Source organism: Falco rusticolus, chromosome 7 (genome assembly GCF_015220075.1).
Source record: "Falco rusticolus isolate bFalRus1 chromosome 7, bFalRus1.pri, whole genome shotgun sequence".
In the NCBI taxonomy this organism is placed as follows: Eukaryota; Metazoa; Chordata; class Aves; order Falconiformes; family Falconidae; genus Falco; species Falco rusticolus.
Genome location: NC_051193.1, coordinates 70,543,125 through 70,560,791, shown reverse-complemented (window position 1 = coordinate 70,560,791; position 17,667 = coordinate 70,543,125). Strand labels below are relative to the sequence as shown.

The 17,667-nt window shown below is 44.3% G+C and overlaps 1 protein-coding gene across 1 annotated transcript in view; it reads right to left on the bottom strand.

Moving 5' to 3' along the window:
* Positions 1 to 17,667, bottom strand: part of AMBRA1 (autophagy and beclin 1 regulator 1) — a 135,668-nt gene that overhangs the window by 62,108 nt on the left and 55,893 nt on the right.

Sequence of the window (17,667 nt, the reverse complement as noted above, 5' to 3'; positions counted from 1 at the left end):
GCTGGGCTCACCGTTTTCTGGGTAAAGCAGTCAACCGGGAGACAACCAAATAAAGCAGAAAATGAGCAAGCTGGGAAAACACAAAATCTAACAATAGTGTAACTAATGGGAAGGCAGTTTAAATTTAAAGCATGGTGAGATGGAAAGGAGGAAGCCCAGGCTGGAAGAACACAATGGGGAGACCACGCTGCTCCAATTGGAAAAGAACAAAGTAAAAGAAACCTACAGCAAACAAAGCACTCCGCTCTTGTGGAGGAGCTTTTGAGGGTGGGTTGCATGATCTAGATGACAGCAATGGAAACAAGACTCATCCTTTATCACTACTAGCTTTAATGCTCAAAGCAGGTTCCAGCACCTCAGCAAATCTGCAGGGATCTCTGCATAGAGCCAGAGTGGAGATTCAGGCTCAGGGGGTGACCCTGATCCCAGCGTACGCGGAGCAGGACTGACAAAGCACGCTGGTCTGCACCCTGACGGACCACTGTGTAACAATGTGTAACAGTGCGACGTGCAGAGCAGCCACACAGCGTCAGAGCTCCCAGAGGGCAGCAGGACTCCACCAAGGGGTCCAGCCAAGCTCATCACCTTGCGGTGACTTCTGTAAATCAGTGCCACGGCTGAGCTCAACCCAGACAAGTCCAATCCACCACAGTTACAGAAGTGACTACAAGATGAAAAAAGACTAACACTTCATCTCGTTATTTTAAGGAATATTAAATGTCAAACTCAAAGCCACACACAGTAAAACTAAGATCTAAGCTCAAGATAAGAAATACATCCTAGCTACTCAGCATGCAGGCCCTATGCCGCACTTCAGATGGGTTTTATTTCTTTTTAGGGCAGACTTGACCTTAATCCAGCTTGAATTAGCTCCTAATACTTCCAGAGGATACTAAGCAGTCCTGTCCAAGAAGCTGCTATACAATATATCTACCACAGCTTACTCCACACACAGCATTTATAAGCCAGAGTGGAGGGAAACTCAGACTATGAAAGTAGGGCAATCAAAATTTACTGGTTTGTGGTAAGATCTGAGATTATACATGATCGAGATTTGGAGCAGGCCACGCTTTACTGAAGGCAGGGGTCACAAACAAAAAAAATCAACCTGTGGCGAGAGGCTCCGAGATCTCATCCTCACAGCAGCAGAGCCACAGGTCCAGCTCCTACCAGATCAAAGAATCAGCAGTGGTACAGCCTAGACGATGAGCACTGCAAGTCAGCCTCTTAGTCCTAGGTCTTAGTGTTAAAATTAAGAGTCCCAAAGGACAATTTTATTAGGTCTCGAGTCAGAGGACAGCAGAAGATAGGCAGCAGCTCACCAAAATCACAGGAGTGGGGAGACCGATAGCCAGTTATAGCTAGTTTCTATGCAAGCTGAGAAATTTTGCTTTCATTGTTCCCTGTGTCAACAGACAGGCATGTACCGAGCGAACGAAGGGTCTTCTACAGAACCTCAGTGGCCAAGCTGGGCCAGGAAAAGATAGAAACACACTTCCCTCACACCCCTTGTGTGCCTTCCACGTAGAGAACCCAATCAAATCCTTAGAGACATGCTTTCTCTCCTTTTAAAATCCTTACAAATCTGTTCTTTCCATGGGGCCTATAAGCTCTTTCTCTAAACTTTGTTACTGACTCCCACCCCACCACAACTTCCAGCATTTACCATCAGCCTTTCTCTTTCATGCCATCTTGCCATGATTCCCACCCTACAAGCACAGTTAGTTATTTGTCTGCTCTCAGCCCTCTCTTTCCTGTGTCTTCTTTCCCTTCCACTCTGTCAAAGTCACTTTGGATTCCCCTCATGCTTTTCAGTGTCCTCATAACAGGGGTGCATACATGAATGCATACATGAATGCATACATGAATGCATACATGAATGCATACATGAATGCATACATGAATGCATACATGAATGCATACATGAATGCATACATGAATGCATACATGAATGCATACATGAATGCATACATGAATGCATACATGAATGCATACATGAATGCATACATGAATGCATACATGAATGCATACATGAATGCATTCATGTATGCATACATGAATGCATACATGAATGCATACATGAATGCATACATGAATGCATACATGAATGCATACATGAATGCATACATGAATGCATACATGAATGCATACATGAATGCATACATGAATGCATACATGAATGCATACATGAATGCATACATGAATGCATACATGAATGCATACATGAATGCATACATGAATGCATACATGAATGCATACATGAATGCATACATGAATGCATACATGAATGCATACATGAATGCATACATGAATGCATACATGAATGCATACATGAATGCATACATGAATGCATACATGAATGCATACATGAATGCATACATGAATGCATACATGAATGCATACATGAATGCATACATGAATGCATACATGAATGCATACATGAATGCATACATGAATGCATACATGAATGCATACATGAATGCATACATGAATGCATACATGAATGCATACATGAATGCATACATGAATGCATACATGAATGCATACATGAATGCATACATGTGTGCTGGGTGTTTGCCCCCTTCCTCCAGCCATGCTCCCCACTAGATATTGAGCCTGGTCCACCGCTGATACCAGTTCCCATTCCTTCACCTATCGCCAGACTAATGAAAACTGTCACCAGGCCGATTCCCCCCACTACACAACTTTTCTATTTCTACTACTTACGGCACTTCAGGGAAGACTGAGAGATCCCGCTGGGTTGGTCTATCATGAACCAAAAGACAGATGCTCAAACAACTTGTATGTACAGCACACCAGGAGACATCACATGGATGGGTGCATGCATGCCCACTCCAGGAATGCTAATAAGAACAATTGTTTGAAAGAAGACGAAGTGTTTCTCCAGCTTAACTGAAACCCACGCCTGCAACTCCAGCTGCCTCGTCACCACCTTTGACTCATTCCTCAAACTCTCCCCTCCTCCAGCCTCCATTTTCTCTCTGTGCAGGATCGCAGCTGCTTATAAGAAAATTACAAAGTGACATTACTTCCTCCATCCTTTCAACCTTCCCCTCCCCTCCCGCAATTCCTCCCATCACATACAGAAGCATCTTCCCAGCCCTTCTGAACACTCCACCTGCCTCCATGGTTTTATCCCCGTCTCCCTACTCCGTGCCCATTTCTGTCCCTTGCCATTTGACCATACACATTCGTATGTTCTTCTCCTTCCTCTCACGCCACAAATATGCATTAACCCCTTCCACCTCTAAATTCCTCAGAGACTCTGGATCACTGTTTGGATGTCTAGGGTGAGAAGGGGAAACGCACTCACCCCCATGTTCCTCTCATCTCCAGCTCTCAAACTGCACCACGTGAATTCCTGGCAGTCATTTTTCTTTTTCAGCCAAGTCCAATCAGGATCCTCTCCAGCCTACCTTCCATCTCTCAAATACTACTAAAGCTGCTCTACTTCTAGTGACCCCATTACTGGTCAAAGCTCAGGACTAGTAGTTTAACCACCATTATCTGTTACTTAGCAAAGGTGGTAACATTTGGGATTCCTGGATTACTCCTCCCTTGCCTTCTGTGAATGACTTCCACCACTTCCACTCTCACCACCCCCAATGATGCTAAAGGAGTCAACCAAGCCATTATGAACATCACCACAACTACTTCCACACTGATCTCATTATCTAATGGGTCATAAGCCACACCTATGTACTCCCTCCAACCCACTGCTGCAAAAACACGTGGGTTGAAGCAGCTTGATACAGCTGAAATTGTATGCAGTTTCAGGCAGCGATCGAAGCAAGAGAAAGAGAGAGGTGAACCTGGTTCTCAGATCAGCAAGAGCTGGACTCAGAAGGCAGGCTACCAGGGAACTCAGCAGGACTTGAGCGCCCACAGCAATCACATTTGTAGAGGCTGGCTCACAGCTCCCGCTGATTCTGAGCTCTCGGAGGCATGGTAAGTCCTGCATGCCAGGGTGCTGGATTCCAGCCCACACCGAGCTCAGCAGGACAGTGTGTCAACCTACCGCTCCAGAAAGCAAAACACAGCTTCCTTTTGTAGCACTGCCTTGCAGCTCCTGCGTAGTTCAAAACCAACTCGCTGAGCTCCTGCAGGCACTGGAGACTGTCCCCTCTTCTGCCCCACTCCAGAGGTGGTGGTATATGAATTTTAAGAAAACATTAAGACATATTTGAAGTGTACCTCCACCTTTGGTTCCTGTTTATACTTGCTAGTGTACAAAACCTCCTGCTGTCTGCATTTACTTTTGATTAAGTTCTCAGGCAACGAGATAAAAAGCTGGTATGGGTTTATACAGTGCTCTCATCCTGACTAGGGCCTGTTTGTTATTGCACAAATATCCTTTGGATCCTCTGCTTGGTTTTCTTTAAGATTTTCTCTGTCTCATGCAGGACACTTACCATCTTCCACATGTTCAACACCCCAAAGCCATGGACAAATGCAGCTTTTATATTCTGGGAAAAGTCCACAGCTTAAACTTATTCCCCTAGGCTCTGCTCTTGCCAAGGGCATGTCCCAAAACTTCTCCAGCCTCCAGAAAAAAGGGGACAATTTCTCAGTGTGGCTCACGTTAAGGTAAAACACAGAGGTAAAGTGAACCCATGTGGGATGAGCAAATCCACAAGTCGAAAGTGTAACTCCAAAAGAGTGTCGCGACTAACCTTACAGTACCTCCCCATACATCTTCCCCCATAATCAAGGAATGCCAGCAGCACAAAACCAACACAGCAAGCTGAGGTAACGACACTCCGTGGAGGGAAAACTATTACTGCAGAGTCTAATAGCTAGCAACAACTTTCAGTTTGTATACGTAACAGATTGATACATTAATGCTCAGTTACAGAAAAAAACCCCTCCAGGGCAGCAAGCAGAAGGATCCAATGGTACAATCCTATTTACCTGGGAATGGGAGCTGGGGATCAGTATGCAGCATCCTTACTAGGTGCCTTATACAACATACAACTATGCTGCCACAGCAAGAGCTTCCTCCATCTTGATGCCAGGGTGGCTATAAAAGCATTAACGAAGATATTCTATATGGGGTGTAGCAAGTCTGGCTCAGGGTTTGCTTTGTGGTGGTGTTAGGTTCTCCCCCATGTAAAACACATAAGCAAAAATTACGACTATTCTCTTCAAACATGACAGCCAAACACGGCAGGCCGCTAAGAATTCCCACCCCTCCGCGTGGCAGATCACATGGGTCCCTGCCTCCTCTCCACGCTCTGGAGCGTGGGTAACTTCTTAATTATTTCCCCCCCCCCCCCCCCCCCCCCTTTTAAAAAGGAGGCAGCAAGCTGTGGGAAAATACTTTTATGGCTAAGTGAGCTTTACCACCCACAAAGAGACAGGTCCCCAAGGGGCCCTCACCGCCCACAAAGAGATGAGCACTTCTGCAAAGCCTTACCCCTTCTGATATAATGATATCTAGAAATTCATCGCTTTAACAATGCACACAAAAGGCATCAGCCTGTACCCTTCACTTTTAAGAACATCATCATCATCTCTCTCCAATGCCTTTCTAAATCTCGAAGCCAGCTTTAGCTTCCTAGCCACCAGCACAAAAAAAGGCTTATTGGGACAGTCTGCGTCGGCAAATATGATATACAAGCTCTCTCAGTTTCAGTGCTCACTTCCATCACGTGACACTGGAACAGACCGCAACTTGTGACATGATGCAAACGGCTAGCGGGACCTCTCCTGTGGGACCACTGAAGACATCAAGACTCCTGCACATCTACGAGGAACTGTGGAACTTGTACTATGCTCATAAACATCCCCTTGAGCTCAGGCAACAATGTTGCTCATTTAAATGCTCTTTATAGTAGAAAAAAACCACCTGTTTCAGCAATTAGCTACCTTAAGTGGTGAACTTTATGCAGCACGATTTCAGGAAATAAAAAAAAAAAACAACCAACCCCTAACACCACCACTGAAGTATCTGCCATTTGTTTCCAGTCTAAATGGGTCTGACATCAGCTTGTGCACCCTTCCATGCCTTTTGTCTACTGAATTAAAGGCTGCTCTATCAGAAATTTTTCACCCACAGAGATACATCTAGACCAATGAAGCAACTATGACTACCTACTACTACTTTGATTAGCTAAGTACATTAAGCTTATATCATACTACAGCTCAAGTCTTCCTCAGCTGATTCTTCCTCAGCTACTTTAAGCCCTTCTGAAGTGTGGGCACAAGAGTCACACATGGACTTGCGCACCAGCTGGAATGGCATTAATGAGATCATATACAAAGATAACAACAGTTTCATACTCCCTGGTACTGCCTGCCTGTACAGAGTCTTAAAGCTATGCCATCATGACAGAAATTCACACTCCCTTAGTTCACGTGTGACTCCCCAAAGGCATATTCAGAGTCACTACTCTGCCCAAAACAAGCCTTCACAAACCGCAAATTACTTGTCCCAAGGTATGTAAGCTCACTCTGGGCTGGAAGAATATTCCCCTACCCACAACACACCGTTGCTTGCGTCATCACTGGGAATGAAGTGACTGCAGGAAGATCTGCCCTCCAAATAAACCCTGGAGGTTGCCACCGTCACACTCCATATTTTACTGCCTACAGACAGAAGCGGATTAACCCCAGACTCCAAACACCTGGTTCTTTGAAAGGCCAACAGCAATGGACTGGCAACACTGAACTCCAGGCTTTTAAGAGTACTTAACTGTTGGCTTGTTTGAAACTCTTGCCTCTGGTCCAGAGTCATCCCATAAAACTGCTTCTTTTAACTGTCAAAATTTTCCCTATTGTTTCGGCTTAATTCAAAGCTTTGAGTACCACTCTGTTCCCATTTGAACATACAGATGCACAAATGCATACAGTAGGCTATGTAGAGGGGCTGGTACCAATCACCCTGCAGCTCCACCATCATCTCTTTGGGGGGAAACATGATGGTAAAAGTGCAATTAGCACTTCAAGGCTCTGTGTTTGGGACCTCTTAACCCTTTAACAGGACTTTCTCATGTGGAGGACAAAGTCATAAACATTTCTCTAACAAACTTCTCTCATGGGGCAGCATAACCAAGGACAGCGTAGCGCAAACATCTCCACAACTCCTGAAATGCAGCCAGTCACAGCGTCTGGCACGCTTGAGGAAATGCAGATCTTTCCAACTACTGCTAATCTCAGTGCAGTCACATTTCCAGATACTAGCCAAAAATCCCCTGACACCTCAGACCTCATCAAGCATATCCTGCAAAACAAAGCGGTCTGCACTCACTCTCATCAGAAAAGTTACGCTCATGCTAATCTCACTTCCAAACAAAACTGTAAATTATGCTCATAACGCACAGCCGCTGATCCACACCAACGCTTTCTATGGACACTTAAGCTACACAAGTAGGTGATTGAGGGGTTTTCAGTTTTCGGTTTAGCTTACCGAAAAGGAACTGGAAATGAGACTCTTTGCACAAAATAAGCATCCTCATGGAAAGCTAGGAACAAAGCATTCTCCAGTAACATCCGCTCTCTCAGACAAACCTTGAAAGAGCCACAAGTCCTCTGCAGTAACAGCCATCACAAGGTTTTACAACAGATAACACCACTACTTGCAACCAGAAGCAGTGTCCCTACTGCTGAAATACAGCCTTTAACACAGCTTCAACTACAAACTCCATTTTCACCTACACTAAACCCAAACATCATGTCAGTGCTCCAGTGCACTCATACAATTCAGAGAATCACTGAAGACTGTGGGTGCAAAGGACGTCGGGAGACACCCTAGTCCACCCCCCTGCTCAGAGCCAAGTGAACTACAGCAAGCTACCAGGGACTACCTCCAGTCAAATCTGGATGTATCCAAATATAAAAGACTCCACAACCTCCCTGGGCAACCTTTTCCAGCCTTTGACCACTCTCACAATAAAAAAAAAAAAACACCAATAAAAAATATATCTTCAGTTCAAATGCAATTTCAGTTTGTGTTCACCCCCTTTTGTCCTTTCCCTAGGCACCACTGAGAAGAGCCTGGATCTCTCGTCTTCATTCCCTCCGTTCTTTAAACGCACTGACATGATCCACCCCTGAGTTCTCTCTTCTCCAGGCTGAACGGTTCCAGCTCTCTCAGCACGCTCCCCCCTCAAGTCAGAGTCTCCAAGCCCTTACTCAACCTTGTGGCCCTTTGCTGCACTCACTCCAGTACGTCCATGCCTTTCCTGCGCTGCGGATCCAGAACTGGACAAAGCATTCCAAATGTGGCCTTACCAGGGCTGAAGAGGCACCTCCCTTAATCTGCTGGCAACGCTCTTCCTAATTCAACCCAGTACACCGCTGACCTTTTCTGCAGGGGCACATTTGCTGGCTCATGTTCAACTTGTTGCCCACCAGGACCCCCAGGTCCTTTTCTGCAAAGTTGCTTCCAGCCAGTAGGACCATAGCCTGTACTGGTGGACAGGGTCACCCCTCCCCAGGTGCAGGACTTGGCATTTTTCTTCACTGAACTTCATGAGATTCATTGGCCCATTACCCAGCCTCTGAAAGTCCTTCTGAACAGCAGCACAACTTTCTGGTTCATCACCTACTCCTCCCAGTTTTGCTGAGGGTACATCACCCAGCTGATGAATGAAGATGTGAAATAGTATGTATTGGCCCCAAGCAGATCCCTGAACAGGCCAAAGTCTGCTTTCCTGAAGAGCTTTTCCCACAATGCTGTCCTGTAGGTACTTCTTTATTTATCTGCACATGCTCAAAGTGGGCCCCTTTTAACCATTCTGAGTCATGAAACCAAAAGAGCAAGGGCATGATAAAAGATCCAGAAAACATTGAGTTACAAGGCATAAGGCTAATTCACTTATAAATAAAACTGGATTACAGTACTCATGCATTTGCTTAGCTAACATGTTTGTGAGGCACAAGAAACAATATTTTAAATGCACCCGGGAGTAGCAAAACGGCTGCCAAAAGCTCTGCTGCATCAACAAACCTGCGGCATCACCATCTTGCATGTAGGAAATCAAGGCATTACGTTTTGATTCTCATAATAACCTCTCAAAACCCTGCCTGCTGAGTCCTGCAGCCTTGCTTTGAGTATGAAATAGAGAAAAGACACAGCACTGAGTAGCAACAAGGAGTACGCCTACAACAAGTCTTTGTATCACATCTAGCACAGCTTCTGCTCAAGTACTGGAGCTTCTTGCCTGCTCTGCTACATACAGGTTGTTGACAGGTCCACAGTCCATCACATCAATGCATAACACAGCAAGAAGGGACAGAGTAGGAAGGGGAAGAAATTAACAGAGAGATCACAGCACTGCACAACATAGCATAAACATTGAGAAGCTTAACACTGGAGGAAGTCATGTGAGTCTTATTGTTGAGTATCTGAGACCGATGTAGTCCGAGAAAGGGCTCCTGCAGCAGGCACGCTCACTCACACTGTGAAACCAAGTTCCTTACTCCTGGTTAGCAGAATTAAATTTGCAATAGCGCTGCACACTGAATGATGGTGGCAGTACCAGCTTCAGACTGCACAGACTGAAACAAGAAAAACAAAATCCCTATCACACAGAGCTCATTTATCTTGAGCAGCGAGTTAAGCACACACTGTCTGATTAGTCTCAAAATATCCATTTATACTTGCAGTCCAGAATAAGTTTTTTAAGAAAATCTCAATAAAACCTAGAAAACAAAGCTACAGAAACAGGGAAAGCGTAAGGGTACAGCCCCTCCTAAAAACACTTAATTACCTGCTGCAGACAGTGGTAGAGTTTGTGTGCTGGGAGGGGGAGAGGTGGAGAGCAGCTCTACCTTTTCAGAGGATAAATGTAGAAAATAAAGCAAGTCAGCACCACTGATGAACAGTAAAGCTCTATGCTGCCTTGGCACAGCCTCTGCCAAGTAGTGTTTACTTCTGGAAGCAAAGCACACATGAAAGAACACCCTCCGTACAAACCAAATAGCTGTTGCTTTTCCTTCTCTCAGAGTTCTTGCTTTCTTAGTTTTTATACCACCTTTGCAGCTTTCATTTCATCCCTTCTGCTCAGGCTCCTCTTCTAGGCATCACCCCTTCTGCGCTCAGCTGTCAGGACAGGACATAACCTGCCTAATTTTAGGCATCTAAGGTATTTACAGCAGAAAGGTACTCTTCCAAAGCTCCCTATACAATGAGTGATAAACATACTGGCAGCTCCACAGAAGATTCAGAGCACCTAAGTTCAGCTCACTTCAGGTGATGAATCAGAGCAGAAGCTTCTTTTTCTCTGCTGACTATACAGGAAGCTTAGCCTCCCCAGGCAAATCCCCCAAAATTACAGCGTAAATACCCCCCACAGTGCATATAGCTGTGGATTCTTATTTCCAGTTGACTCACATCCCTCTCAATTAACACATTCCCCAGATTTAGCAGATTGAGATGAACTACGGCTTGAGCTGCAAAAGCATAAAGGAGACAGCAACAACAAGGACTGAGCAAAAGCGGGCTTTAAAGTGCTAATAGCACTAATGTGACTCAAGTTCATTTTTTATCGTGCAGTACTCAAGAGTCTTTTGGACCATCTCCAGCTCTCAGGTGTGAAGAGGCAGCTCCTTCCGTATAAAAAAATTGATACACAAAATATTAAAATTTATCTTTGAAATTAAACTGGTTTTTGAGTCACTCAAACCTCGAGAGTACTCTAATCTCTAGAATCAAATAGGGGATATCATCTCGCAAGGGTTCTGATGCATGTTCATTCCCTCTGCCCTTCCACCTCCAGCGCTTAGCACGCTTAACGTCCCAACCGAAGACTTCAAGCTGCATCTGTCCGTAGCCGGCAACAGAGAAGTGCTTGTGCCCACAGAGCACCTGTTCTGCTAAATGGAAGAAGTGAACAGAGGCATAGAGCAAGCAGGGCACTATAAGCAGCCAGCCAGATTAACGTTCTTCCATTCCAGCACACAAAGTACTCTTGATGTTTTCTACCTGTCTATGCTTTTTGTATGCAACAGTGTACAGCAGGAGCGAACATCAAAATGTGCATGAGTAACTGCAACGATTCTCACTGCAGAATTTGATATTTGGGATGGGAGGGAAAGGCTAACTGCAAATAAAACATACAATCTTTTCCATCACATAAATACATGTTAATGGCTTTCTCTCAACACCACCTACCATCCGCTTTCAGGAGAACCAAACCCACTTGAGCTCAGACTAAATGCTATCTGCACCAAAACTGATCCCCCCAGCTTAGGATTTTTTGTGGGGTCCTTGCACAGGACTCCTATTTCAGAAGAGATGGCCTGTAGGTAATTCAAATGCTAACGACATCAGATACCTATCAGCCTCCATTGTGCCAAGAAAAGGGGCAGCTGGACTGCCAATTAAAGCACAGAGCCGGAAAAAACAAACTCACTGGTGTCTTGCAATACAGTGAAAAATGACTGATGTACTATAAAGAGAGACCTGGTAGGGAGAACGCAGCATCTGCAGATCAGCTATCCAATCCTCGTGTAGCCACAAAGAAGTTATGTATTGCCAGCTGGTTTCTAGGCTTGTGGGTTTTTTAAGCAATAATAAACTGATTTCTACTTTCTGGGAGTGGTATTTCATTTGAAGAACGTTTGCCAAGAAGTTCACTTTCTGACCAGAGCCATGAAGTGGTATAACCCTGTAGCAACAGCTATAGAATCTATTGAAGCAGAAGTCAACAATGGATCTAAGATGAAGTTAACTCTATTTATTCTGCCTTCATCAAATCCATCTACACCACCAAACTTTCAGGAGATTCTATTTATGAGACAATCCACTATGATCAAGCAGCAACATAAAAAACATTAAAAACCTTCCTAGCTGAAAGCTGCTCTAGGAGAGAAGCAGCTGGAGAGGGGGCGAAGGCAGATGAGAGCTGAGGTCCAGCAGCTAACCTTCATGAAAGCTCACAGACTGCAAGTGTGTTATTAGAACACATAAAGCAATTTTGTAAGTGAACACTTAAATTAGATGATGTCACACAATTAAAGTCTTCTCCATGCTTCCAAAATCCTACTGTCTTCAGAAGCTTAAGCACCATGTTGAGGAAACCAACAGCTCTGAGGATACCTCTTCGTCAGTTCCATAAAGGCACTTTCCAGTCCCGACTGTAATGAGTTTGTGCCTTTGCAGCTCAACACTACTGCCTCTTTTCTTCCTTATATTTTTGCACGAAAGGCTGCACTTACACAGAAATTATAAACAGTTCTGAAGTCTGTGATGAAGGTGACAGATATCTATAGCTCTCAAGCTGCAGAAGCACCTGAGGCATATTTTAAGCCTCTTACGTCATCTGGTGTCCACCGACATAGATCACAGAAAGACCACAGAGAATGAGGTTACTCAAAGACTCACATATTTCCATATTAAGCAGTACCCACAGATTTATAACAGAAACACACTGTACAGAAACCCTCACGGCTATGTTCCTCCAGGTCTGTCTATTGTGAAAAGCAGGATTAGATCAGGATACTAATCCAAACTCACGTAGTTGCCTTCGATGAAAAAGCAGAGGCAAGCTAACAGCAAAAAGCCAGCGATGGACAGCTGAAGGTACACACTCAAAACTAACACTCAGTTCTCAGAAAGCCTTGCCAGAGAATACATATATACCAATAGTAAGAAAAACAAGGGTACATGAGAGACAACAGAGATGTGTTTTCCTATCAACTTTTGCTGGCCTTCTGGAGCTCTCAAGCCATCTTAGTCCTGCTCTGTACAGCTGCACATCACCATGAGAACATCTGAAGGATGGGAGCATCTCAGAACAGAATTCACAGCTCACTGACAGTGTACCCAACAGAAGAGGATTAGGTCAAGACGACTTGGGGCACAGGAGGCAATCACACCTGCAACGCCAGAGGAACTGGAGAATCTGCCTGCAATGTGGTTTCCAAGGCAACAAAGCAGCCTCTTATCATTATCACTTTCATTATTAGAGCAGAAGTGAAAGGTTACTGGGCTAATTCTAGATGCAGCAGCAACCAATACTCTATCAGTTGGATGCATCAGGCTCGTCAACATCCATTTTGACTGGCTTTAGGTTAGAGCCACTCACTTGTGTTTGAACATTAGCCCTAAACACAGCTAGAGTGATCAACAGATCGGGAAGGTGCACCAGGAGGCACTTCAGCTAGCGGGTCTCGTTCGAAATTTGGACCACTGAGAGCTAACTGCCCTAATTCTGATTAGGAGAACTATCATATACAAACAAATCTTCATGTCACAGAAGGACCAGCATTTATCCACCGTCTTAACTGATTTTTCATCCTGAAGAAACTTCAAATGCTCTAACAATTGTGCATTAGCAGTTTCTGCCTGAAGCACGGAAATTCACTGGAAGATACGCAACCTAGAATTCTCCCAAGGAGCCAAGCTTTGAAGAATGGGATAGCTTACGTGATTTTGGGAAAACAGCAGCTGAACATTACACTTTGAAGTCCTAGATCCCAATTAAAGGCAGGCTACCAACTGATTCTTAGCATCACCTACAGCCTCAGCCCTATGCCAATGCAGCAAGGCCACAGACAGCTTTGTTGGGCAACCCCAGCAGGGATATCCAAAGCTGCACCATCATTACTCTTGTGGCAGAACATATTCTGAATAGGCGTGGGCTATGGAAAAATCTCTAATGTCAAGCTCATTCTTTGAACCCATGTAAGCATTCAGTCTCTGATCTGAATCTATTACCCTGAAATAGCAACAAAATCACTCAAAAACTGTACATGTAGAGTGTTGTACCACTCAGCCCTTAAGTCATGCTGAGTCTGGATCTCCCCGTGAGATGGAAGACTTGAAGCAACTGTGTTGGATTGCATTTCAACAGGAAAAAGTCTGGTGGCAAAGCCAGAACAGACAAACATGATCTGTGTTCATGCAAGGAAAAATATTTTGTTTGCTGTGATGCACATAACTGAACCGATGCCCATTAAAACAAAGCCAGGTGAGACGGAAGCATCTCACAAAGCTACGTAACTGTCATCAGCCAGTAACATTTCACATGCAGGTCTGCTGCTGGGTAGCAGGAGTGTCAACAAACTGGCATCTGTGTCAATTTTTAAAGCCTCCCGCAAAGTTCCTTGGCAAACGCTGATTTTCTTCTTCCTCTGAGCTTCCACTGAACTGAAACTAAAGCCGCCTTTGTTCCACCATACCATCATGTCTCTGTCCATCCTGAAGTAGTCAATTACTATAAAGCCTAAAGGAAAAGTTCACATAGGCGAACAAGAGGTCACAGGCACTTCAGTGGCAATGAAGTGGAATTTTTTTAAAAAAATGTACTTACTGATTTTTAAAAAGATGTTAAAGTGTACATCTGCCTACTGCCAGATGCCAATAAAAATATCCATGACTTGGCCCTCAAACTACTTAGCAGTGTCCTGCTCACAACGTGACTTAGGACAAAGAGAATTTTATTTAAAAAAAAAATATCCGCAAACCAACCCGTAAGTAATAAACAAGCAAACTTACCAAATAAACAAAAAAATCCACACACAAAACAGTGGGAGAAATATTAAAGTAGAACACAAACCTCCCCCCCCAACCATAGGAGGTGGTAAACACAACACTGAGCTGTGTGTTCATTGCCTCCAGAGCCAGGCATGTTAACAATGCCCAACTTTGTAGAAGTAGTAACTTCCGTTACAAAAGGTGTAACTTCATCCTACAGAACAACTCTTTGGTATCTCCTGGCAAGCACAGGGAAAAAGGAAAAAAAAAAAGATGCAAATGGCAGAGAACCCAAGAGCCTAGAAGTTTGAAACTGCCCCAAGATGCCGTATTCCACTTGTATTGCTGTATGCAATCGGCCAGTCCTATCGAGCAAGAAGCCAAAAGGTATTTACCGCTTTCATCATCACTTTAGCAAACAGCTACTTCAACTAGTTTTCACTGCATGGATGTTTCCTTGGAGACCACAACCCCACCACTTCCAGCAGTTCACCATGGAGAGCCCGGAGGGCAGCTTCCAGCCCCCACACCGAGAACCTTACAGAAGAGCTGCTGAACCAACTCCCAGGCTTTTTGATGAGTCTTGAAATAAAAGGGGAATGTGGATGACTGAGAAATATGCTAGTGTTATACCAGTATTTTAAAAGGTTGAAATAGGATGAGATATGTCAGTCTTGTCAGCCTGACATTGATTCCAGACAAAATAATGAAAAAGCTGATATAAGACTCAGTTAATAAAGGATTAAAGGAGGACAGTGTAATTACTGCCAATCAACATAGACTTTACAGGAAAATATAACTTGTCAAACTACCAACACTTTTTGGTGTGATTACAAGTTTGAACGCTAAAAGGTAACAATGTTGATGTAATATATTTTCAGGTGGTGTTTTACTTGGTGACAGAAAGCACAGTGATGCAGCGTTATCGTATCAGCTGATACGTCTAAACTGCACCAGTAGATGAGAAGTCGGGCAGGAAGGTGCTACTGGGACTTGTTGTTGTTGTTGCAGTGCTACATGCAAATCAGGCTGCTGGCATGGAGATATCTCTGTCTGTCATGTTGACTAGTATCGCTTCGTTCTCCCCCTGAACTTCCACCTACTCTACCCATCTGTTGCCACCTTTCCTATACTTTGCCTGGAAGCGCCTTGGTGCAGGGATGGCCACCAGTCCCTGACTGGTACCAAGGACTCTAATCCTGACCTAAGCCCTGCCTGGCATGTCAGAGTCATTCTGCCAAACCTACTGCACTGCCATACTAGCCCGTCTGCTTAGATAACCTGTAATTTTTAGTTGTTCATTAAACCAGACATCTCTAAGAATTTTACCACAAGGCGGTCTTCCCTAGCATGGAGCTACTGCCTGTAACAGTTGTATGAGAACGATACTTAAACAGAAAGCTGTTCATGTAAAGCAGAGAGCTGAAAGTAAACATGGACAGCAAGAGCTCTGGCATTAAGAAATTTAGTCACTACACCAAAGTAATTCACACACCCGTAAGATCCCCATCTGCTGCTTTGACTTACTCTCAGCACACAGCAGTAGGTGGGGCAGGGGACAAGAGCAGAAGTGTACTTGGATATATTTTCCCAGACAACAGCTCTCACTCATACTTGGCCACAGAAGTCTATTGTCACTTTTAAGAAAGCTGTCAGGTTAGGAATACAGGGTTTTTTTCTCAAAAAGGCATCTTTTTCTCAAATGCTGTAGAGGTTACATAAGAAATACATTTGGCATTTATGCATTTAAACGTAATTCAAAAATGACAGTTTGGATACATAGAAGGATGAAGCAATTTAAGGCACTCAAGCTTAGATTAGTCTGTGTTAATAGGAAGACAGATGACTGGTTGTTCCCTCAGCCAAGACGGGGAACCTCACCCACGACCACCCAGCCAGGGTTAAAGTACTTCTGAGCTCAAGCAGAGATTTTTCCACTGTGATAGTGAACTACTATAAGCCTTGGCACAGGCTGACTAAAAAGGAAAGCATACTATCAGCAATGCAACTTTCAATACCTCTGAAATAAAATATTGAAAATTACAATGCTGCTGACCAACATAATGAACACAAGAAATCCTGAGTATTCCACAACTGCAACCTCATTTTCTAGTTCTCATCTTTCATGCTTCCACCTAATATTTACAGCTTCAACTCTCCTGGTTTCTACAACACATTAACATGTTTTTGAGCACAGATGCAAGAAACATTTTGAAAGCTGGAAGTGTAGGTACAGACTAAAATAAACAGAGTATTAAAATGATGCGTCACAAGCAGCCGCTGTATCAGGAAAATTAATTTAATATTTAAGTCAATAAAAGCCTTTACTGTGGAGTCCCAGCTATTCCAGTATGAGCTTCCACAACACTGTAGGAGCCAACACACCTCGCCTTAAGCGGGCTCAGCACAGCTCCGCGCAGAAAAGACTGATTTTGTTTTTCGAAAGTCCCATGATTACAGTTTCTGCCTTTTTTTGTTAATCTTGGCATACACACAACAAACAGCAAACACGTGTATTTTGGGGCTCAAATTCCCTAAAACGTGCAAGGCGAAAAAGCCAGGCTGTTTCCCAGCCACTAAGAAACAGGCAAACTGTGAGGAGGGCTGGAGAAGGGTTGAAGGCAGGTGTCTCCAGCAAAGCAGGGCCACACAAGAGTTCTGCAGTGTTGCCTGGCAGCAAATAATTATCTGCCAGTGTGCTGTTTCCACGTGCCAACAGCCAAAGCCCACACAGGCAGCAAGCACGGGAAAGTACATGCATCAGCTAAAGCTATAGGCTAGCTCCATTCTTTCCCCCAGGGAAAAAAAAGCAGAGAAGCTTTGGAGGCTAGCCTTTGGCTGAGCTCTTGCTACTACTGCACCAGCAAGGTCTATGAACCATGCACTCAAACCACAATGTCCAGGGAAACAAAAGTCCGGGAGATGCCAGAAATCCGTTATCAATCGAAGACAAGGCCGCTGCCATACTACATCAGCCATGCAAAACCAACAACAGTTCCACCCCAAAACAGCTGGGAAAACTGCAGTGAAGACTCTTACGAACAGGTTAGATAAATCCTGTCCAAAATGGTTTAGGCATAGTTGATAGTGCCTTAGGATGAGGTAAAGGGTCTTGCAACCTCTTGAGAAAGCTTTTAGCACTCCTTCCTTTCAGTGGTGGTCCTGTGATTACCTACAGGAAGGAAGGGACCACATCCTGACCTACCTGTCCATACACCATCCCT